At 51.9% G+C, this 10,298-nt stretch overlaps 1 protein-coding gene across 4 annotated transcripts in view; it reads left to right on the top strand.

Annotated features, from left to right (window-relative positions):
* FBXO46 (F-box protein 46) overlaps positions 1-10,298 on the top strand; it is a 42,345-nt gene that overhangs the window by 17,189 nt on the left and 14,858 nt on the right. Inside the window, exons 1-2 of one of the 4 annotated variants that reach the window (XM_055146225.1) lie at positions 3,854-3,912; positions 5,027-5,260. The exons of 1 other annotated variant lie outside the window; for it this stretch is intronic. The gene's annotated coding sequence lies outside the window, so the exon portion shown is untranslated. Of the gene's footprint in view, positions 1-3,790; positions 3,913-5,026; positions 5,261-8,153; positions 8,391-10,298 lie in introns of those variants that run through there. 2 more of the 4 variants (XM_055146224.1, XM_055146229.1) reach the window with 2 other exon arrangements.

Genomic DNA, 10,298 nt, shown 5'->3' with positions numbered 1-10,298 from the left:
TCCCAACTGAAATACATGAATCCCAAACTGCAAACATGATTCCTTAAATTATATCGAAACCTGAAATGAAAGGCAAGGGATTGTCAAACCTGGACTTCCAAACATCATACTCAGTATTGCGATATTAGCCCCTGAAATGTCAACCACTTAGTCTAAAATCCTTGTCCTGAAATCTGTAAAGAGCAATTATGAAGATACTAATACTTGGGGCCAAGAGGTGGCCAAGGGGCTAAGGTGCTTGCCTTGCAGGAGATCAAATCCCTGTTTGATCTCAGCAGCACAGGTAGTCCATGAGCACCACTAGGGGTCACTCCTGTGTACAGAGCCGGAAAAGACTTGGTGCCCCACAGGAGGAGACCCCAAACCTCCTAAAATACTAACACTTCCCAGCACTACGGGAGCAGAAAGGCACAAGCCTTAAATTTTGGGTTCACCGGCAGTAGTCACTGGGAGTCGGCCCACAACTCCCTTAGCACTGCTTAGGAGCCCCCAGTAAAAACCCTGATATTATTACTTTATTATTATTATCATTTTTACTTTGGGGCCACACCCAGCCATCTTCCCATCTTCCTGGTGGGTTGGAGTGTGGGGGGGGAAGGGACTGAACTCTGGTCAGCCACGTGTAAGGCAAACACCCTACTTGCTATACTATTGCTTCGGTCCCACAAAAACTGATTTTGAAATCAGAAGATCAGAAACTCAAAAAAAGAAGCCCTCTCAATGTTGTAAAGAGGGGCCAGAGCCGTACCACAGTGGGTAAAGTAGTTTCCTTGCCAACCTGGTTTAGATCCCCAGTATCCCATATGGTCCCCCGAGCATCACCAGGAGTAATTCCTGAGTGTAAAGCCTGGAGTAAGCCCTGGGTACAGTTGAATGTGGACATGCCCCTTTCCCCCCAAAGAAAGAATAAAGAAGATGATGGTGGGACCAGAGTAGGTCCTTAGCCTCGTACGTGTCTGACAAAGAAATGATGAGACCCCCAAATTATTAACTTCTGATTCCCAAACATGCGTCCAGGCAGAGATCGCAGACCACAACTTCCTTAATCCAAAATCTAAAGCCAGAAACCCAAGCTTCTCCACAGCAAATCTCAACTGGCTTGAGAGCCCCCAAGAAAGCCCTCCAGGCCTCCAAACTGCCATTTCATTCCCTCAGCATGTGACCTCCCCCCACCACGCCTAAAACTGAGATCTGACCTGGGAATCCTCCCCTTCTAGACTCCAGCGTTTCAAACTAAAGCCCCCCCCCCCCACCTCACTGTGGGAACTCCAGAACCTAAAACTCCGTTCTCAGGGGAGACCTCGACTGCGACGCCACACCCTAAATTCACCCCTCAGACTCTCCCTGAAAAGTGCTTCATTCCGACCTATTCTGAGACGTCAATCCCTCAGACTCCACCCCCCCCCCCCAGGTCTCTTCGTTCTTTCCAGAACGCAAACCGTAGGCGTGGGGGTTGGGACTGAGGCCTCAGAACTGCTTTGGAGCCCCCAGTTAGGGTCACTGGATTCATCCAGCCCAGTTTCTCATTATAGTGCTCCCCGCCCCCACTCAACTTTTTTCAGATTTCCAAACCAGTTCTATTCCCGACTCAGATCCCAGGACACGCCCCCAACCCTGAGACCCCAGATGTGAGACCTCCAACACTAATCAAAGCAGTCCTTTCACCCTTAGGGATCCCCCAAAATACGTCACTCTCAACGCCCAAACTTTGCTTCAGGGGACCTCCACGCCCACCCTCGCCCCCAGAGACGCTGGAAGCGAGTCCTCGCTGGCCAGTGCCCAAGGGGGAGCCTCCTGACCCGGCCCCGCCAGCCTCCAGCACAGGCCTTGGGACGTGTAAAAAGACGTGAGCCCCGCGGCCCCCTCTTGTGTCGCGCCAATTCCACACCAGGGCACGGGAGCCCACAGGGTCTCACACTTGTCCAGATTACGGTCCTGGAAGGGTGGCGAGGCGCCCGCGAGCCCCAGGTTACCTCGGCCGTCGCCTAGGACGAAGCGCGAGTCTCGAAGCTTCTGGGCGTCTGGAGCGCTGAGGCGACAGCTGAACAGGAACTCGCGCCAGGGCCGGGCCACGCCCCCGCCAGTTCCCGCCAAAAGCTGGGCTACGCACGCGCGAAGTGTCCCTGAGATTCGGGTACAGTGACAGCCGGACCTCGAGCTCCTGACAGGCCTTCGCGTGCACGCGGGAAAATGCCAGCCAATCAGCGCCTACTTCGTTGCCGCCTTTTTTTTGCTGGCCTATCCTGTTCCACTGGGTGTATTCCTCCTGGCCACGCCCTCTGCTCGCTCTCCCCTCCCTCCAGCTCCTGGATTGGTGGATCTGAGGGAGAAGGCGTTGCCTCTTAGCCTTTCAGTTTTGGGAGGAAAGATCTGGCTTGTCTGGGCACTCAGGAGCATTGCTGTCCAACCTTTTCCTGCAGGGGGAGCCTACGGTGGGCCAAGCAGGAGGCTGAAAGTTGGTAATTTGGTCTTGCCAGTGTAGTTGCTCACAGCCCCAAAAGATTGAGTGATGGCCAAGAACCTACAGAGCAATGAATTGTGAAATGACGCAAAGAGGAGGGTCCTTGGAATTGAATTTAACTCCATTAAATGTTAATTCCATAGAATGAAATCTTATGTTTTAGAAATCTCATTCTCATGAACTGTGAGGATGGAAACTACAGCGTAGGGAGAGAGGGGAAAACTATTTCAAGATCTAGTAATGTCTTACACATTTCAGTAATGTCCAACAAGTTTCAGTCCAAATCACTCTTGCCCATTTGGGAAAGAGGATTTGGGAAAGAGGCTTCATCTCTTCATGCCTTATTATTTTAATTTTTATTTTTTGGTAGAAGGCGCTGGTTTGAGCCACCCCCAGCAGTGCTCAGGGCTTCCTCCTGGCTCTGTATTCAAGTATCACTCCAGGTATGGCTCCCCGAACAGTGAGGCTGAGGATGGACTCTGATTGGCATCGTGCAAGGAGAACAGCTTATCCACTGTACTATCTCTGGCTCACCTGCCTTAAGGACAGGGTGATCAATTTTAAAAGAGATGTCTTCAGGGAATCTGGCAGATAAGCTAGCATGCAAAAACTATTCAACCTTTATTTAAACTGTTCTGGGTGTGTAAAGACGTTCGAAGATGACTGTGCTTATAGAGCTCTATTTCAACGATGAGGCACACTAGTTCTCCCAGTGCACAAGTTTTCCCTCTATTCTCCTGAAGTTTTGTTTTCTCATTCTCAAATGAGGTGACAGTGCTAAGAACACAAGGTGACAGAAATATGAGATAGGGTGTGAGAAAATACAAGGATTAGGAATTCTGATCAGAGGAAAGGGAATTTGGGGACACAGGTGGAATGAAATTGATACTGGGAGCGGGGTTGGTGATGGAACAATGTTTGTCAAAAACCCAAGTATGAATAATTTTGTAATTCATGGTGCTCTATCAAAACAAAAGTTTGGGAAAAAATAAGCATTGCAAAAAAAAAAAGAATTCTGTTCATCAGGATAAATAAATCAGTAAAGTTGTTCTTTTCTCAACTTTCCAGCCCTTCCAAACGCCTCGGGGTATCTTTTATCTTCAATCCCCCAAGAGCCTCTGGCCAAAATGGAGTCTGAACGCTTATCTCCCAGCGCGCCTGCCGGGGGCGCTCTCTGCGCCTGCGCTGCCAAGAGCCCTTTCGCCTACTGGGAGTTAAGACTCGGTCTCTCGCTCTCTGCCCATCTAGTTTGTTTCCTTCTTCTCGTCCCCTACCACCTCCTCCCCCTCCTTTCCTACAAGTCTGACCGCACTGCCTTCTGGGAAATGTAGTCCGTCACCAGTCGAACTCCAATTCCCAGTGGGCTTCGGGGCGGGAACCCGGAAGGGGAGGCTGGAAAGGAGCGAGTGGGGGAAACCCGCGTAGCCGAGGAGCTGCAGCGCGGGGAGATGGTGAGAACCCGGAGCGGGGGCTCGGGTCGCATGAGCGCCAGTGGCGGGGGGGGGTCTGGACCAGGTGGCGAGAGCGAAGAGGCAGAGGCTCAAGAAGGCGCCAGACGAGGGGCGATCGCTTAAAGGGGAAGGGATTGGGTGGAATGGAGCCGGAGGGAGTAGTGGAAGAATGGGGGCTGGGGAGGGGTCTTGAAGGTGGGAAGGGAGTCGAGCTTTGGGATTTATTATAAGGATGCTGAGAGCTGGGTAGAGGCTGAGGGGTCCAGGCGAAGGCCCTGAAGGGGGACTTATTCTCGAGAGGGTTCTCCTGGGGTAACGTGGAAAGACTTGGTCGTGGCTAGATGAATTGAAAGAGGTCTGGAGACTCAGAGAAAGAGTCCAGCCATGGGTGCGAGGTGTGGGGGCCGCCGGGTTGGATTGCTGGCAGGAGGACAAGTTGAGCTGGTGGGAGAGAGAAATCAGTGGTAGAGTAGTGTGTGGCTGAGGCTCTGGGACTGATGCTAGTGGCGAGTTGGACTAGGGGCCTGGATATAGCCATAGTTTGCCTGGTCCGGCCAGCAGTTCCCTGGTCACTGGACAGTTCCAGAGCCGGAGGAGGAGTATGTCTGAGCGGGCCCCTAGAGACAGACTTTTGCTCTCATTTCCCTAGTGGAATTTAGGAAAGTGTATCTGTCTATCTGTACGGGCGTCCAGCGCTCAGATCTCTTATTCGGCCACTCCCTTGAGACCGGGCAAGCCTCTGATCTCTGTAACAGGGCGGGTGGGGGTGGGGGCTTATCAGTACTGTGGGAACAACCTGCCACTCCGGATGGTCCCTCCTGCCCATGGCAGAACCCTTGCAAGTTGTCCTCGGATTCAGAGCTGGTGGTGACAAATGTCTCCCACTCAGGAATGTGACTGAGTCACAGGTGTCAGTGTGTTCCCTCCTTTTCAGTCCAGCCCCGGGGCTGTTTTCTCCAAGTTTGGCAGGGATGTGGGGGCACACCCCAGCCCAGGAGCATAGAGGGGGTCCTCAACAGTCAGTTACAGACAGCTGACGGCTCGCAGATGAAACTCCTTGAATTCTGACAACATCCCTGAGATGGAGGTGCTGTTGTTATCTCTGTTTCTACAGAAAGGAACCCGAGGCACAGAGAAGTTGGGCGGCCTTCCTGAGGTCACCCAGCATTAAAAGGGTCAACTCAGCAGCCCTGGGTGGCCTGGCTGAGAGTCTGGGCTCTGGCCGCAATAATTGAACGCTCTCTCCTTGTGCCGAAGTCTAATGTCATGAGGGGGGTGGATACTTGAGAACAGGCACAGTCTTCAGTTGGAATTCTATTTCCACCACTTGCTGGCCGCATGACCCTGGGTAAGTCTTTTGGTCTCTTTCTCAACTCTCCGCGAATTGAGTTCCAGGGCAGATCTGAGCGCTCAGGGAGAGAAAGGGGACAAAAAAGGGCTCGGTATAAATACAGTGTATCTAGCTGGGAAACAAAGCTGGAGAGAAGGCAGTTGGCAGGACAGTGAGAGACTGGCAGGCATCAGCTGGACTGCCTCCCCTTTTTCTTTTCTCTGGGCTTACTCTTGGCTCTGCACTCAGGGTTCACTCCTGGTGGCTGGTGGGGCTTTGGGGACCATATGAGGTGCCAGGGATTGAACCCAGGTCAGCTGCATGCAAGACAAATGCCCTCCCTGCTGCACTGTCTCTCTGGTGCCGCCTTTCTTCCCCCCACCCCCCTGCCTTTTGGGTCACACCCGGCGCCTCACAGGAGCTACTCCTGGCTCTGCACCCAGGAATTAGTCCTGGCATTGCTCAGGGATCATATGAGATGCTGAGGATCGAACTAGGGTCAGCCGTGTGCAAGGCAAACACCCTACCCGCTGTTCTATAGCTCCAGCCCCATCTCGGGCGCCTTCTTTTTCTTTTCCTTTCTCTCCCAGACCACCCCATTTCCCACTCTTCCCTCCAATTTGGGACTCCCCTGGCCCAGGGTGACCTCCAGAGGGGATGCTCAGAAACTTAGTCCTTCCCTTTTCTCATCTCTGTCCCCAGCTGAATATAAATAATTCACTTGCTGTGACCCTGCCTGGCCCAACGCCAGGTATGTCCGTGAATAAGAGATATTTCTAACAAGTGTGGGTGTGCCGCCCTTCCCCCCAAACCTTTTGGTCATATCCAGTTCTTACTGGGCAGTTTGACAGCTTTATGATTCATCTTTTTGTTGGGGTGGTGGTGGTGTAGGCATACCTGGTAGTGCCTAGGTCTGGGCTCAGGGATCACTCCTGGCGGGATAAATGAGGGACCATGTGGGGCCTGGGGATTGAACCCAGGTTGGCTGCCTGAAAAGAAGCACCTTACCACCTGTACTATCCCTCTGTCTGCCTGGTGTGATTCGTCTTGAAAATTTCTTTCTGGGGCTGGAGCGATAATACAGTGGGTAGGGCGTTTGCCTTGCATGCAGCTGACCCGGGTTCAATTCCCGGCACCCCATATGGTCCCCCAGTACTGTCAGGAGTAATTTCTGAGTGCAGAGCCTTGAACATTGCTGGGTGTGAACCCAAAAAGCCCCCTCCCCCCCAAACAAAAGGCAATTGTTTCTTTCCTTTGTTATGAAGTTTCCTGGGAGTTGATCTGGAATTGTTCAGGAATCCGAACGTCGCTGGTTAAGGGCCTTGATTTTAGAGAGATCCAGGATCAGGTCCCCGGCTGTCATTGTGGATCCTTGGCCACAATGAAACTGAGGTGTTCCCAGGTTGGATCTCAGTTTCTTCTTCTTTTTTTTTTTGGGGGGGGGGTTTGGGTCACACCCAGCGATGCATAGGGGTTACTCCTGGCTCATGCACTCAGGAATTATTCCTGGGGGTGCTCGGGGAACCATATAGGATGCTGCGAATCGAACCCGGGTCGGCTGGGTGCAAGGCAAAACGCCCTACCCGCTGTGCTGTTGCTCCAGCCCCTCAGTTTCTTCATGTCAATGGGGTCATGTTCCAGCCATGAGGCTCTTATGAGTTGATGAGGTGATGTGTATAGGACCTCGATAAGGATGAGGTCTCTGTGAGTTTCTTGTCTTTATTTTCAGTTTGGGGGCCATGCCCGGTGGGGCTCAAGGCTTAGTCCTGGCTCTAGTCAGGGATCACTCCGGGCAGATCTGGGGACCTTCTCAGGTGCTGGGATTGAACCAGAGTCAGCTGTGTACAAGACGAGCACCTTACCCCCCATGCTATTTCTCTGCCCCCCCTTTTAATTTATTTTTTTAATTTCTTTCAGTTTGGGGACCACAACCACACCCTGCAATGTTCAGGAGCTGCCCTCAAATGAGCACTGGGTGGTGCTTAGGGGACCATGAGGTGTCAGGGACTAATCCTGGATTTCTGGTGTGCAAAGCACATGCTTAGCTCTGAGCTGTCTCCACAGCTGATTTTTTTTTTCTTTCCAGAAAGTTCTTGCATGAGTACCCAGGTTTGAGTCCCAGCTCTCCCAACTGCTGTGGGACTTTGCACAGGGCACTTTACCCCTCTGCACATCAGTTTCCTCTTCTGGAAAATGGGGGAGTTCGTTCCTCAAGGCACCCAGAGTGTTGCTAGAGAAGCTTCTCTGTGTGAGGGTCTGTACCCTCTGTCCCCAGGCCCACTGCCTACCCTGGGGAGCACGCTGCCCTGGCACAAAGGGGCCCTTTTGCAGCCCAGGTGACTTTTCTGTTTATTTTCCAGGTTTTGGTTTCTCTGTTAGTTTCTTTGTCAGACCCTCATACCAGCCTTTGTTTGTCATTACCTTTGTGGATTTTTTTTTAGCATTTCTCCAGTTGTCAGGGGCTCTGTGGGAACCTTCACTGGTTTGGAGCAGGGCTGGGGGCAGTAGCCAGCCCCTTACTTGTCCCAGCTCTTAAATGTCACCTCTAGGCAGGTGAACCCCTTGCCCCTTCCCCCACCTTTTCATTGTTTGTCTTAAAAAAAGTGTCACCTTTCCAAGTTGTTTTGCCTTTGCAAAATCCCTTAAATGGGCTCTCACTCATACAGAATGATATTTTTTATCAGTCTCAATGGTATATTCCTAGCAGTTGGGGTACAGCTGTCTTATTCCCCAGATCACAGACTTTAAAGATCTAAAAGGGTGTGGCTCGTTACTTGCTCCTTGAGACCCTTCTGACCCCTCCCCTGCTTCCTATGCGCCACACACACACACACACACACACACACACACACACACACACACACACACACACACACACACACACACACACACACACACACACACACACACACACACACACACGTAAGATCAGAACCACTCCAATCCCCCTAACTTGCCCTTGTTTCTCTCCTGGATGCATCACCTTGGAACTATCTGTATTTATTACTCTCTTCTCCAGGGGTGTGTCAACTGCATGAGGATCAGGAAGTCTGTTCACTCTGAATTCTGCTTCCTGCTTGTTCCCATTCCCCAGAACAGTGCCTGTCACCCAGTAGCCACCCACTTAAGAAGTGAGACCCAAGGAGAGGTTGGTGGCTCAGAGACAAATGTGAATCTTGCATGTGTGAGGCCCTGGGTTCAGCCCCCAGCACTGCAGAAAGAAAGGAAGGAAGGAAGGAGGGAGGGAGGGAAGGGGAAAAGAAGGAAGGAAGGAAGGAAGGAAGGAAGGAAGGAAGGAAGGAAGGAAGGAAGGAAGGAAGGAAGGAGGGAGGGAGGGAGGGAGGGAAGGAAGGAGGGAAGGAGGGAAGGAGGGAGGGAACATGGAAGGAAGGAAGGAAGGAAGGAAGGAAGGAAGGAAGGAAGGAAGGAAGGAAGGAAGGAAGGAAGGAAGGAAGGAAGGAGGGAGGGAGGGAAGATGGAAGGAAGGAAGGAAGGAAGGAAGGAAGGAAGGAAGGAAGGAAGGAAGGAAGGAAGGAAGGAAGGAGGGAGGGAAGGAGGGAGGGAAGATGAAAGGAAGGAGGGAGGGAGGGAACATGGAAGGAAGGAGGGAGGGAGGGAGGGAGGGAAGATGGAAGGAAGGAAGGAGGGAGGGAGGGAAGATGGAAGGAAGGAAGGAAGGAAGGAAGGAAGGAAGGAAGGAAGGAAGGAAGGAAGGAAGGAAGGAAGGAAGGAAGGAGAGAAGGAAGGAGGGAAGGAAGGAGGGAGGGAGGGAAGATGGAAGGAAGGAAGGAAGGAAAAAAAATCTTTGGGTACAGCTGCTACGGAGCTTGCCTTGCATACAACCGACCCAGGTTTGATCTCTAGCATCCCATATTGTCTCCGAGCCCTTCCAGGAGTGATTCCAGAGCACAGACCCAGGAGTATGTTCTGAGTACCACTGGGTGTGACCCAAAAAACAAATAACAAAAAAGTGAGATGCAGGGGGCCCCTGAGCTTTTGCCTGGTATGTGATCAATCCCAGTTTCATCCCCAGCACCACTGGGATTAACTTCCAGGCATCGCTGGGTGAGACTCAAACTATGCCCACCCACCTCCGGCCCCCCAAGTGAGACCCAACCCACAGTAGAAGCAAAGAAATAACCATATTGGGCTGGAGCGATAGCACAGCGGGTAGGGCATTTGCCTTGCATGCGGCCAACCCGGGTTCGAATCCCAGCATCCCATATGGTCCCCTGAGCACCGCCAGGAGTAATTCCTGAGTGTAGAACCAGGAGTAACCCCTGTGCATCGCCGGGTGTGACCCAAAAAGCAAAAAAAAAAAAAAAAGAAAAAAGAAATAACCATATTTGGGTTATTGTGAGCCTAAGATCTATTTCATTTCAGAATGTGAAATACGGTCCCCAGTTCGATTCCCAGCATCCCATATGGTCCCCTGAGCACCGCCAGGGATAATTCCTGAGTGCAGAGCCAGGAGTAACCCCTGTGCAGAGCCAGGTGTGACCCAAAAAAAGAAAAAAAAAAACAGAATGTGAAATACGGGGCCCCGAGAGATAGTACGGTGCATAGGACACTTGTCTTGCAAGTGGTGGATTCAAATTCATTCGATCCCCAGTATTCCATAGAGCCCCCCAAGCACCACCAGGAGTAATTCCTGAGTGCAGAGCCAGGAGTAAGCCCTGAGTGCTGTCAGGTGTGGCCCTCACCCAAAATAGAGGGGAGAAGTGGTTGGCCCAGGCCATCATTTTCAAATGCTTGGGGGTCTCATCAGGCTCTGAATATGAGTCTCAGCTGGGTTGGACTTGGTGAACTCATTGTGAGTGGGGGCAGTTACTGTCTGCGTTTTACTGTTGGGGAAACCTGAGGAAACTCAGATTTCCTCAGTGGGCTAAACGTCCTGCCTGAGGTCTTGCCCCTAAGAAGTGAAGAAGAGGCCCTTGTCCTAGGATCTGTAGCTCCTTAGGGTTTAGAAAACTTTATTTTGGGGCCATATCCAGGCATGTTCCCAGCACTCAGGGATCACTCCTGGCAGTGCTTAGGGGACCGTCTGGGATACCAG

The sequence above is a fragment of the Sorex araneus genome, chromosome 8 (genome assembly GCF_027595985.1).
Source record: "Sorex araneus isolate mSorAra2 chromosome 8, mSorAra2.pri, whole genome shotgun sequence".
Classification (NCBI taxonomy): domain Eukaryota; kingdom Metazoa; phylum Chordata; class Mammalia; order Eulipotyphla; family Soricidae; genus Sorex; species Sorex araneus.
The sequence above is the reverse complement of the archived record's forward strand: the minus strand, read 5'-3'. Positions and strand labels throughout refer to the sequence as shown.